Consider the following 8,880-nt stretch of genomic DNA (forward strand, 5'->3'; position numbering starts at 1 on the left):
TATGTCAAATATCTCAAGTTTCTTGGATTATGCCTCAATTTGGCAGTTTTAAGTCTAAATTTCTTGGATTTAATCCTCAACTTGACAAAGTTTTAGAAAATCTACATTTTACTCTGTTTTTCCCAGTGGATTGTGCCAGGAAAACCTTCAGCTCCCTTTAGGGGAGGGGCTAACCCCTCCCCTGAGACCCAGTCCCAGTAACCCTGGGGGTATCTTGAAACCCCTGCTTCCCGCTCCCCCAAAGATTACTTACAATCCATTTTCTTCTTTGAGTCTTCGTGCACAAGAATTATGGAGCAAAAATACCGCGGTTTAGGGAGCCTTTTCCCCTTTCCTTTGCTTTATTTCTTCTCCTTCTTGTCCTCGGGGTTTTGACCTGCAGCCGCTTGGTCCACGCTAGGAGAAACGGAGCGGGGTCTGCTGAACTCAGCAGGGGCGCTCCTGTTTCCCCGTTCTGGATCTCCGGTGGTCCTAGAGGTGAGGTACTTATCCCGGACAGAGCCCCCAAAATTCTTAAAAACGAGATTCACTTAATAAATTATAAAAAGAATTTAATATAAATAAAAAGACAATTAGGAGACAAAAGAAATAAAGCAAAGGGTTAAAACGGCCGGGTGCCCTGGCCAGTTGCCAGGAACACACCTGGTATCTCAGGGACCCTCCTTTTTATCTTCCCCTGCTGTGAGGGGTTAATGCATATTCAAAGCGTGTTCCCTCCCTGGTTCTGCCTTCTTAGAATATGCTCTTGTACAATTTTATTTTCTGCTGGTCAGTACTATTTCTGCTGGTCATCATGATTCATGCTGATCAGCATTACTTTGGAATTTGGTTTCTTTTCTTCTGGAAATGTTCGATAAGGGTATAGGCCCCTCATCCTTCTTTTGAGGGTAGCTGGTCTTCCTGTCTTTCGCTGATAACAGTTTGGGCTCTATTGTTCTCCTGATAACAGCTTGGGCCCCACTGTCCTTGCCCTCTGGGGTTTCCTTGCATTGTACCTAGGAAATTCTTTTAAGCTTAAGACTTGTTAGTAAGAAAAAAGTACATACATAGCTAAAAGTATTTAACATATAAGATTCATCCGCGAAAGCCAATATCACAATACAAATTTATAACAGGATCGATCCTGGCCGATAGCGCGGCCAACAAGGTTGGCGGGGTTCTCGCTGAGCTGATAAGAGCAGCCCGCTAGTGACTCTGGGGGTGAGTCGAGCAAACCCTTGTTTTGTGTGAATGCTAAGTCCGGACACGTTGAGTCACTAAGTGTGTTTGGTGTTTGAATGAGCGAGTGAGACACACCAGAGGTGTGGAGCGAGTGTGGAGCTCTATCCATGGTTCCGACCTCGGGCGACTGAGGCGGCCGGAAAAAGGCAAAGCAACTGGAGTCAGTGTGGAGCAAACCCAAGTGTAAATGGAGTGTTGTGCTTAAGTGTAAAGTGGTTAATATTTGTTTTAATATTGCTGGTATTGTTGCTTTAATAACCATCAAGGCATATGCTCCACATGCAAAGTGAAAACTCTGAAGTTTGTGTGTGGAAAGTCAAATTAGGTGCCCACTAATTGAGATTGCGTATAAGAGGAGGACTGAAAAGAATTGTGCGAAGAGCTGTTTAAGTAATGTGGCAAGACAAGGACTAGATCTAGTGGTGTGTGGTAAATAGAGTGAACACAAATGAAGAGAAGCAAAAGTGATGACAGAATTTTTTACAGCCCAAGAAAGGAAAACATCAAGGGCCCAGAGTCTCAGAGGGGATGAAGTCGGCCACCAAGAAGTGGCAGAGGCGTTCCCCCCCCCCCAGCAAGGGAGACCTGACCCAAAGAGTGGTTGAGAAAAATCCGTGTACTGTCTGCAAAATAGAGAGACACAGAAAATGGCAATGTCTGCAAAAACAGCTGGACTCTCAAAAGTCCAGAAGACAAGAGAAACAGACCTAGAATCTTTGTAAACTTTTAAAGTAAGTTTCAATTAAAAAGGAGTGTGTCTTAGTGAAAACAAAGATCTCTAGATCCACCTTAGTTTTTATCCGTGAGGGAGAAAATTGTTTAAAAAAAAATTTTTTTTTTTGATTGTTCAAAAGAGTTATAAAATTGTGGTTTCTTCTGTAAGCTCAGAAATTTGAATGTATCTTTCTCTAAGATAGTAAATGAATTTTAGATATTTAATTCATTTGTCTACAGAAGATTTTGTGCAAAGCTAAAAGGCTCCTGTTTAGAGAAGACCACAACCTCCTGCTTTTTGTGTGTTTTGTTGTAAAAAACCAGAATTAATAAGTTCTAATCCTGAAGCTAATTCTGCAACTGCTACCTTGTAAAGATAATGGTGTCCCTAATTATTTATCATGCAACTTCCTCTGTGGAGGCTATAAGAAAACCTTAAGAAATGTTTTATTATCTTTCCTTAGTTAATTTGTTAATTACCTTTCTACCCCTAAGGTAGACTTAATGCAAAAATGGGAAAACACAGAGTCCCCATTATCTGCAAAGCTGTGCAGTCATAGTTCTGATGGTAGCTGAAGCCTGAAGACTAGCAAGAATTTTATTTTTAGAGGCAAGTTACATAGTAGTCACTCCTTAAAGTGAAAACTTATCAGTCTGTCAATAAGTGTGAGAGCTGTTAACCCTAATGTTGTTTGTGTCCCGTGCTGATGGGCACAGCCCATCGTTCTTAACATCAGAACCTGGTGCCAGCCTAAAAGCAAAATCCTGTGGATTGTTGTAAATCTCTTTACTGCTGCTAAAAATTATTTTGTCTCTCTTTTCACAATATGAAATGCTGATCATCTCTCTGATGATTGCTGAAGTTATTGTAATGGTGTGTTTAGCTAAAAATCATGCTCAGATCTGCCATGATTTCTTGTTCTTTTGAATTTGCCAAGAGAGTGCACGTCTCTAGAAGTGTTGTTTTGTAGGTGTGTTTATTACAGAAGCAGAAGTAGACCCAGTTAAAAAGAAATTAGAATTAAAAGACCTGATCATATCTTGCCATGAGAAAAGTTACACTAAAGATTATTCACATTAGGCAGCTGTGTGAGGATGGACTCCTTTGTACTTGTAGAAGAAAATTTAGAGAAGAATGATGTCTGTGTCTTCATTTCTAGCTTGACTGAAGATCTGTTCAAGAGAGTGAAAATGGTAGCTGCAGGTTTGTTTTAGTAGGTAAAGGTAGCTGGCTAGCTGACTGGTCTCTCCAGCCTTTCTGCGGAGGTCATCTGCTCTGCATTGATGTGAGTTGTATCTAGCGCCTTTGATGGCTTTGGGGAGGGTTCCCAAAAGGAGGTGTTAAAATTTGTAGTTGATTCTGAGGCAGAATAATTTGTGTAGTGGAGATTCTGGAGGGATGTGGTGTAAAGAGTGGCGAAGTGATAGTGGCAAAGAGAGAGAGAGAGGTTTGTGATCCCTTTCATTAGAGCTGTAGAAATTTTTACAAAGAGAGCAAGAAGTGTCTTATTGGCTCAGAGAGTGAGCACTGACTTGTGGAGAGAAAAACTTTCAAGTGCGATTAGAGGTGAGAATTGTGCCAGAAACAGGGGATGTTAGGAGCATCTAAAGCGCTGAGTTAGGAGTTGCTAGGTTTAGGTGTTGGTTTATTGCTTTTATGTAAAGCAGCTGTAGCAGGACCTGGTCCCATGTAAGTGGCGAACAGCGGGGCCTGGAGCGGTGGTTCCCTGTCCTCTCCCACCTGATGTGAAGGGTGCAGAGCGCAGTTCATGAGGACCGCTGCTGGAGCGGGACCTGCCGTGTCTGTGCCGGGGTCTCAAGGGATGCAAGGTTGCCAAGAGCGCTCGCCGGCCCGGCAGCGGTGCTGAGTGAGGTTTGCCACTGAAGAGCGAGCTAGCCCAGCAGAGGAGCCCCAGACCAGAGCACTGTGGACTCTGGGCTCTGCCCCTTGGCTGTGGTGGGAGCTGAGTGTGTTTGAACATGCCAGTCCTGTGTGTAGAGGGACGGCGCAGCAGGGAGAGATGGAGCACGGGCTTTGCACGCAAGTGACAGCCTATGGGCCCCTCCCTGCAGAGCGAGCTGCTGAATAGAGCCTGCTCGGCCCAGAGCTGTGGCAGCAGGGGTGGGAGAGAGCGAGAGACGGCCTGGAAAAAACTGCTGTGAATAAGAAAAACCAAAACAAAAACCAAAAAACAAACCAGTAGATTATAAGACCAAAGCAAAAGTAATCTTTCTCCCTAAGTTCTGAAAACCTCATCAAGGTGTTGAGAGGAATGATGAGCTTGTCTTTACAAACAAGCTGTGGGTCAGTTGATAAGATGTAGCTATCAGTGAAAGCCGACAGAAACAATGGGATGGATTCCAGTAGAAGATCAAAGAGGCACTGAAAGAACACTATGAATTCCATAAAAGTTAAGAAAGGATTATGTATTGGGGGTGGGGGGGAAGGTATCACCACCGGTATCAGGCGTTCCGGGAAGCCTGTACCTCTCAAGTACCTCAGCCTATGGGAAAAGAGAGAAGGGACAAGTGGCCGGGAATTAGGATAAAAAAGAGGCTGCGCCCTCCAAAAATTTGAGAGACCCCAGGGGAATGCCCCATGGCCTCTCCCTTTATTCGAATAAAGTAAAAGGACTCCTCTGTCTCCTTTTTGGACATAAACCTCTGGTGTTTGTGGATTAATTTTCCTGACAGTATTTATCTTAAAGCAAGATTTCTTTTTCTCTTTCTTCCTTTCTTTCTTTTACTCTTGTTGTTAAAAAGAGGGGATTTGTTCTAAGAAACTGTTAGAAGAAGTTTGTGAAGCTAAACAAGTAACTAATTTATTTGAAGTCAAAACTAACCTAACCTTTCTTGTTTAACTCATTTAAACTCACAGAAAGAGATTGGCTCCTATGTTTACTGTTAAATTTTGTTTAACACAAAAAAATTTAAAGAATACTAATGGAAAATTTTGATGTGACATTTTCACTTTCCCTGTGTTGCTAAGAAATCCTTTTCAGGTTCTACTGATAACTAAGGCAGCAAAGCTGCAATCTGGACCAAAGAGTGAAGTTAGATTCACACCAATAAGATCAAAAGACCTGAAAACTGAACTATAACACCCAAACCGAGTGATAGCAAATAGACTCTTAGGCAGAGATCAGGCGGTAATGAACTGAGCTAAGAATCACACCTAACTGAGAAGTAAGACCAAGCCTGTATCAGTAGTTTCAAATCCTGCCTGGACAAGTTCTGAGGCACCTTAGATATCCACCTTGAAGAAGAAAAACTCCCACTCCAAACAAGAAGACTGGGGCTGTGTTGGTTGGGAGATCCTCATATATTTTTGCTTTTGCCTGTAATGTGTATAAAGGAGGGGAGAAAATCACAATTTCCATCAGTGCCACATCATATACTTTGTCTAAATCATCCCAATATGAGACATGCTAGCTGAACTACTTAAATTAGAGAAAAATAGGTATTGTGGTTCACAAAGTTAAGCCTCTCATTGCAGAAAGTGTTGTGTACCAAATCTATTAAGAATAACTTAAATGATAACTTTTGCTTTGCAGATGAGAAATTACTAATGTGAGAAATACCTGAGAAATGGTGAGAAACTACTGTTAAAAGGTGTCAAAAAAGATTTGCTTAGAAATTGGAAAAGAAGAAGTGACCAGGAAATAGGGGGCAAGACGAGATTGACCACTATAACTCACCACCAAGAAGAATATAAAACACCTGCTGTGAGCTGCAACCTCATAGGCAGAGTGTGTGGGAGTGTAAGCCATACTGGACCCCTATTATTCCTTCTTCTGTCACTTATCCTTTTCCCTTTTGAGATGCCAGCAAAGCCATGTTACATAAAAAGACACCAAACTTCTTTTTATATTAAGAAATGAAGCTGTAAAAGTAAACAAAACAAACAAACAAAAAAAAAAGCATTGGTATTGCTAAGTAAAAGAATTTACTAATTTTTTAGAAAAGGGGGGACTGAAACAGAGAAATTAAGAATTAGGAAGAAATGCTTGACTAAAAGGGGTGTCTGACAAAAACCATACCCCGACACCCAGTCCTGGGGTGACTTTATGATATTGGTATCCCCAATCATCTGGTTTATGTTATATATTAAGTTCTGCACCTTTAAGGCGGGCTTTGAGAGCAAGAGAGGGGGAAGAAGCGCGCAGTTTGTGTTAAAGAAAAACATCACTCCCACACATCTCGCTCCTGGACTGTGGTGTCTGCAGCACGGACAGACAGCGGGACAGAGCTTCTCTCTGGCTTTTAGTTAGTTTTAGCTAGCTGAGGCAGAGGAGTTCCCTGGACCTTCGTTTTTTTCCATTTTTCTTGGATCTGTGCAAGCCTGCTCTGGACTGAACACCCAGCCAAACCCCGGGAGCTCACGCCTGTGGCCCACCAGGGCCTGGGCCTCGGCACTTTCCAGTGCCGGAGGGACTGATAAGACCTGAGCAAGCCGAGCTACACCACATGAAAAGGACTTTTCTTCCTAGACTTGCCATCCCATCGAACAGCAAGAGGCTTTATTATTTAATATTACTCAATTTCTGTTAAATAAACAGCTTCTTCCACTTCTCTAAAAGGATTTTTTTTTTTCCTTTTCCCGGACCAGTTGGTGGGGAGGGGCATTTCCCTGGGGAAATCCCCATTTGGAGTTTTCCTCCCTAATTTGCCCTAAACTAGGACAAATACAGTTTTTGGCGCCCAATGTGGGGCTCAAACCCACGACCCTGGGATTAGGAGGCCCTCCTTATCTGGAGAACTTCTGCATTGAGTACTAGGGCTCCTGGTCTGTACTGTCGAGACTGGAAGAAGGGATTCAGCGCTCAAGAGAAAGTGGAAAAACCTGTACTGATTGTTAGGTGTATTTATTCTGTATTGGGATAAATCAGTCAGTAGCCATGTTATTTGGATACATAATATCTCTCGGGGTGGAGGCCTTCATGTGGATCTGGTCCCTAAATTTTTTTGAGGTTTTAATACCTTTCTTTGCCCTCTTTCCCAGTAGAGGGGCACGGATTAGAATGGTTATTGTGCTGGGCTTGGTGATAATGATTCATAGGAAGTTCATAGAATGACTGAAGTTTCTGTCAGGTATGTTTGGCTTATGGTTTCTTCGCCCGACCCTGCCTCTGAGTCCCAGTAGCATATTTTGGGAGTTTATTAGTAATTGTACCCAGTTTGTTAGAGGAAGACCAGGGGATGAGGCTTTTCAGCCTTTTCTTTCCTTCTTCTCCTTTGAATCTGTTATGTCCCTCTTTGAGAATATCCAGTTTCCCCTGAGTGTTAAGGATACCACTTTCCTAGTAGTTCAGCTGTTAAGCTTCCTCTATACGGTCTGCAACTTCTCTAGAATGGGGGCTGAGATATCCAGAGGAGCCAATGAGATCCCTGCCCCAGAAGTAGACTCAGGTGTGGGAAATCCTGAGTGGTGTAGAGAATGGGAGAGAATTGGCCGAGCTGAAGAAGCTCCGCCATACAACCAACTGCCAGCAGAAGAAACACGTTACGCTCTGTTCACTGATGGTTCCTGTTGCATCATAGGGATGAACCAGAAGTGGAAAGCAGCCGTATGGAGCCCCACACGACAGGTCACAGAGGCCATTGAAAGAGAAGGTGGATCAAACCAACTTGCTGAACTCAAAGCTGTTCAACTGGCCCTGGATATTGCTGAAAGAGAGAAGTGGCCAAAACTCTACCTCTACACTGATTCATGGATGGTAGCCAATGCTCTGTGGGGATGGCTGGAAAGGCAAAAACTGTATTTGTCCTAGTTTAGGGCAAATTAGGGAGGAAAACTCCAAATGGGGATTTCCCCAGGGAAATGCCCCCTCCCCACCAACTGGTCCGGGAAAAGGAAAAAAAAATTCCTTTTAGAGAAGTGGAAAAAGCTGTTTATTTAACAGAAATTGAGTAATATTAAATAATAAAACCTCTTGCTGTTCGATGGGATGGCAAGTCTAGGAAGAAAAGTCCTTTTCATGTGGTGTAGCTCGGCTCGCTCAGGTTCTTATCAGTCCCTCCGGTGCTGGAAAGTGCCGAGGCCCAGGCCCTGGTGGGCCACAGGCGTGAGCTCCCGGGGTTTGGCTGGGTGTTCAGTCCAGAGCAGGCTTGCACAGATCCAAGAAAAATGGAAAAAAACGAAGGTCCAGGGAACTCCTCTGCCTCAGCTAGCTAAAACTAACTAAAAGCCAGAGAGAAGCTCTGTCCCGCTGTCTGTCCGTGCTGCAGACACCACAGTCCAGGAGCGAGATGTGTGGGAGTGATGTTTTTCTTTAACACAAACTGCGCGCTTCTTCCCCCTCTCTTGCTCTCAAAGCCCGCCTTAAAGGTGCAGAACTTAATATATAACATAAACCAGATGATTGGGGATACCAATATCATAAAGTCACCCCAGTACACACCCTAATCCACAAGAACAGGAAAAAGAGTCAGACTGCAAGATGAGATAAGGAGCTGGAATACACAAACAAGATGCAAAGACAAAGGCACCACAGGATAAAGGAGATTCCTCGGACCCTAAGCCAGAAGAAACAGATTTGAAGTCCCAAAAAGTGGCCAAAGAACTGAAAGGGGCATGGGGCTAATTGTAATATGAAGTGAAGACAGGCAGGGTTAAGAAATGAGTGTGTATTAGGCGTATTGTGTAAACCTAGTCCGTAAAGGATAGAAAGGGAAAACCTAATCAAAGAGGTGTGCATGCTTTTTGGAGGAGATATCCCCACGCACCTCAGCACTGAATAAATTCATACCTGCTCTTATAACTACTCTGCGAGTTATAGGGTTCCTTTCATTCCGCAAATCACACTCAGCTGGAACAGCAGGGATGAGCTGAGATCCCGGGCTGGTGGCTGAGGTGGATCAGCCGCTCCGCAGAGGTGCCTGGCACTGCCACACATCCCCGCAGGACAGGGGGTGCGAGGCCACCGACGAAGAGGGAAGAAGGAG

This window comes from Poecile atricapillus, chromosome 21 (assembly GCF_030490865.1).
Source record: "Poecile atricapillus isolate bPoeAtr1 chromosome 21, bPoeAtr1.hap1, whole genome shotgun sequence".
Lineage (NCBI taxonomy): Eukaryota > Metazoa > Chordata > Aves > Passeriformes > Paridae > Poecile > Poecile atricapillus.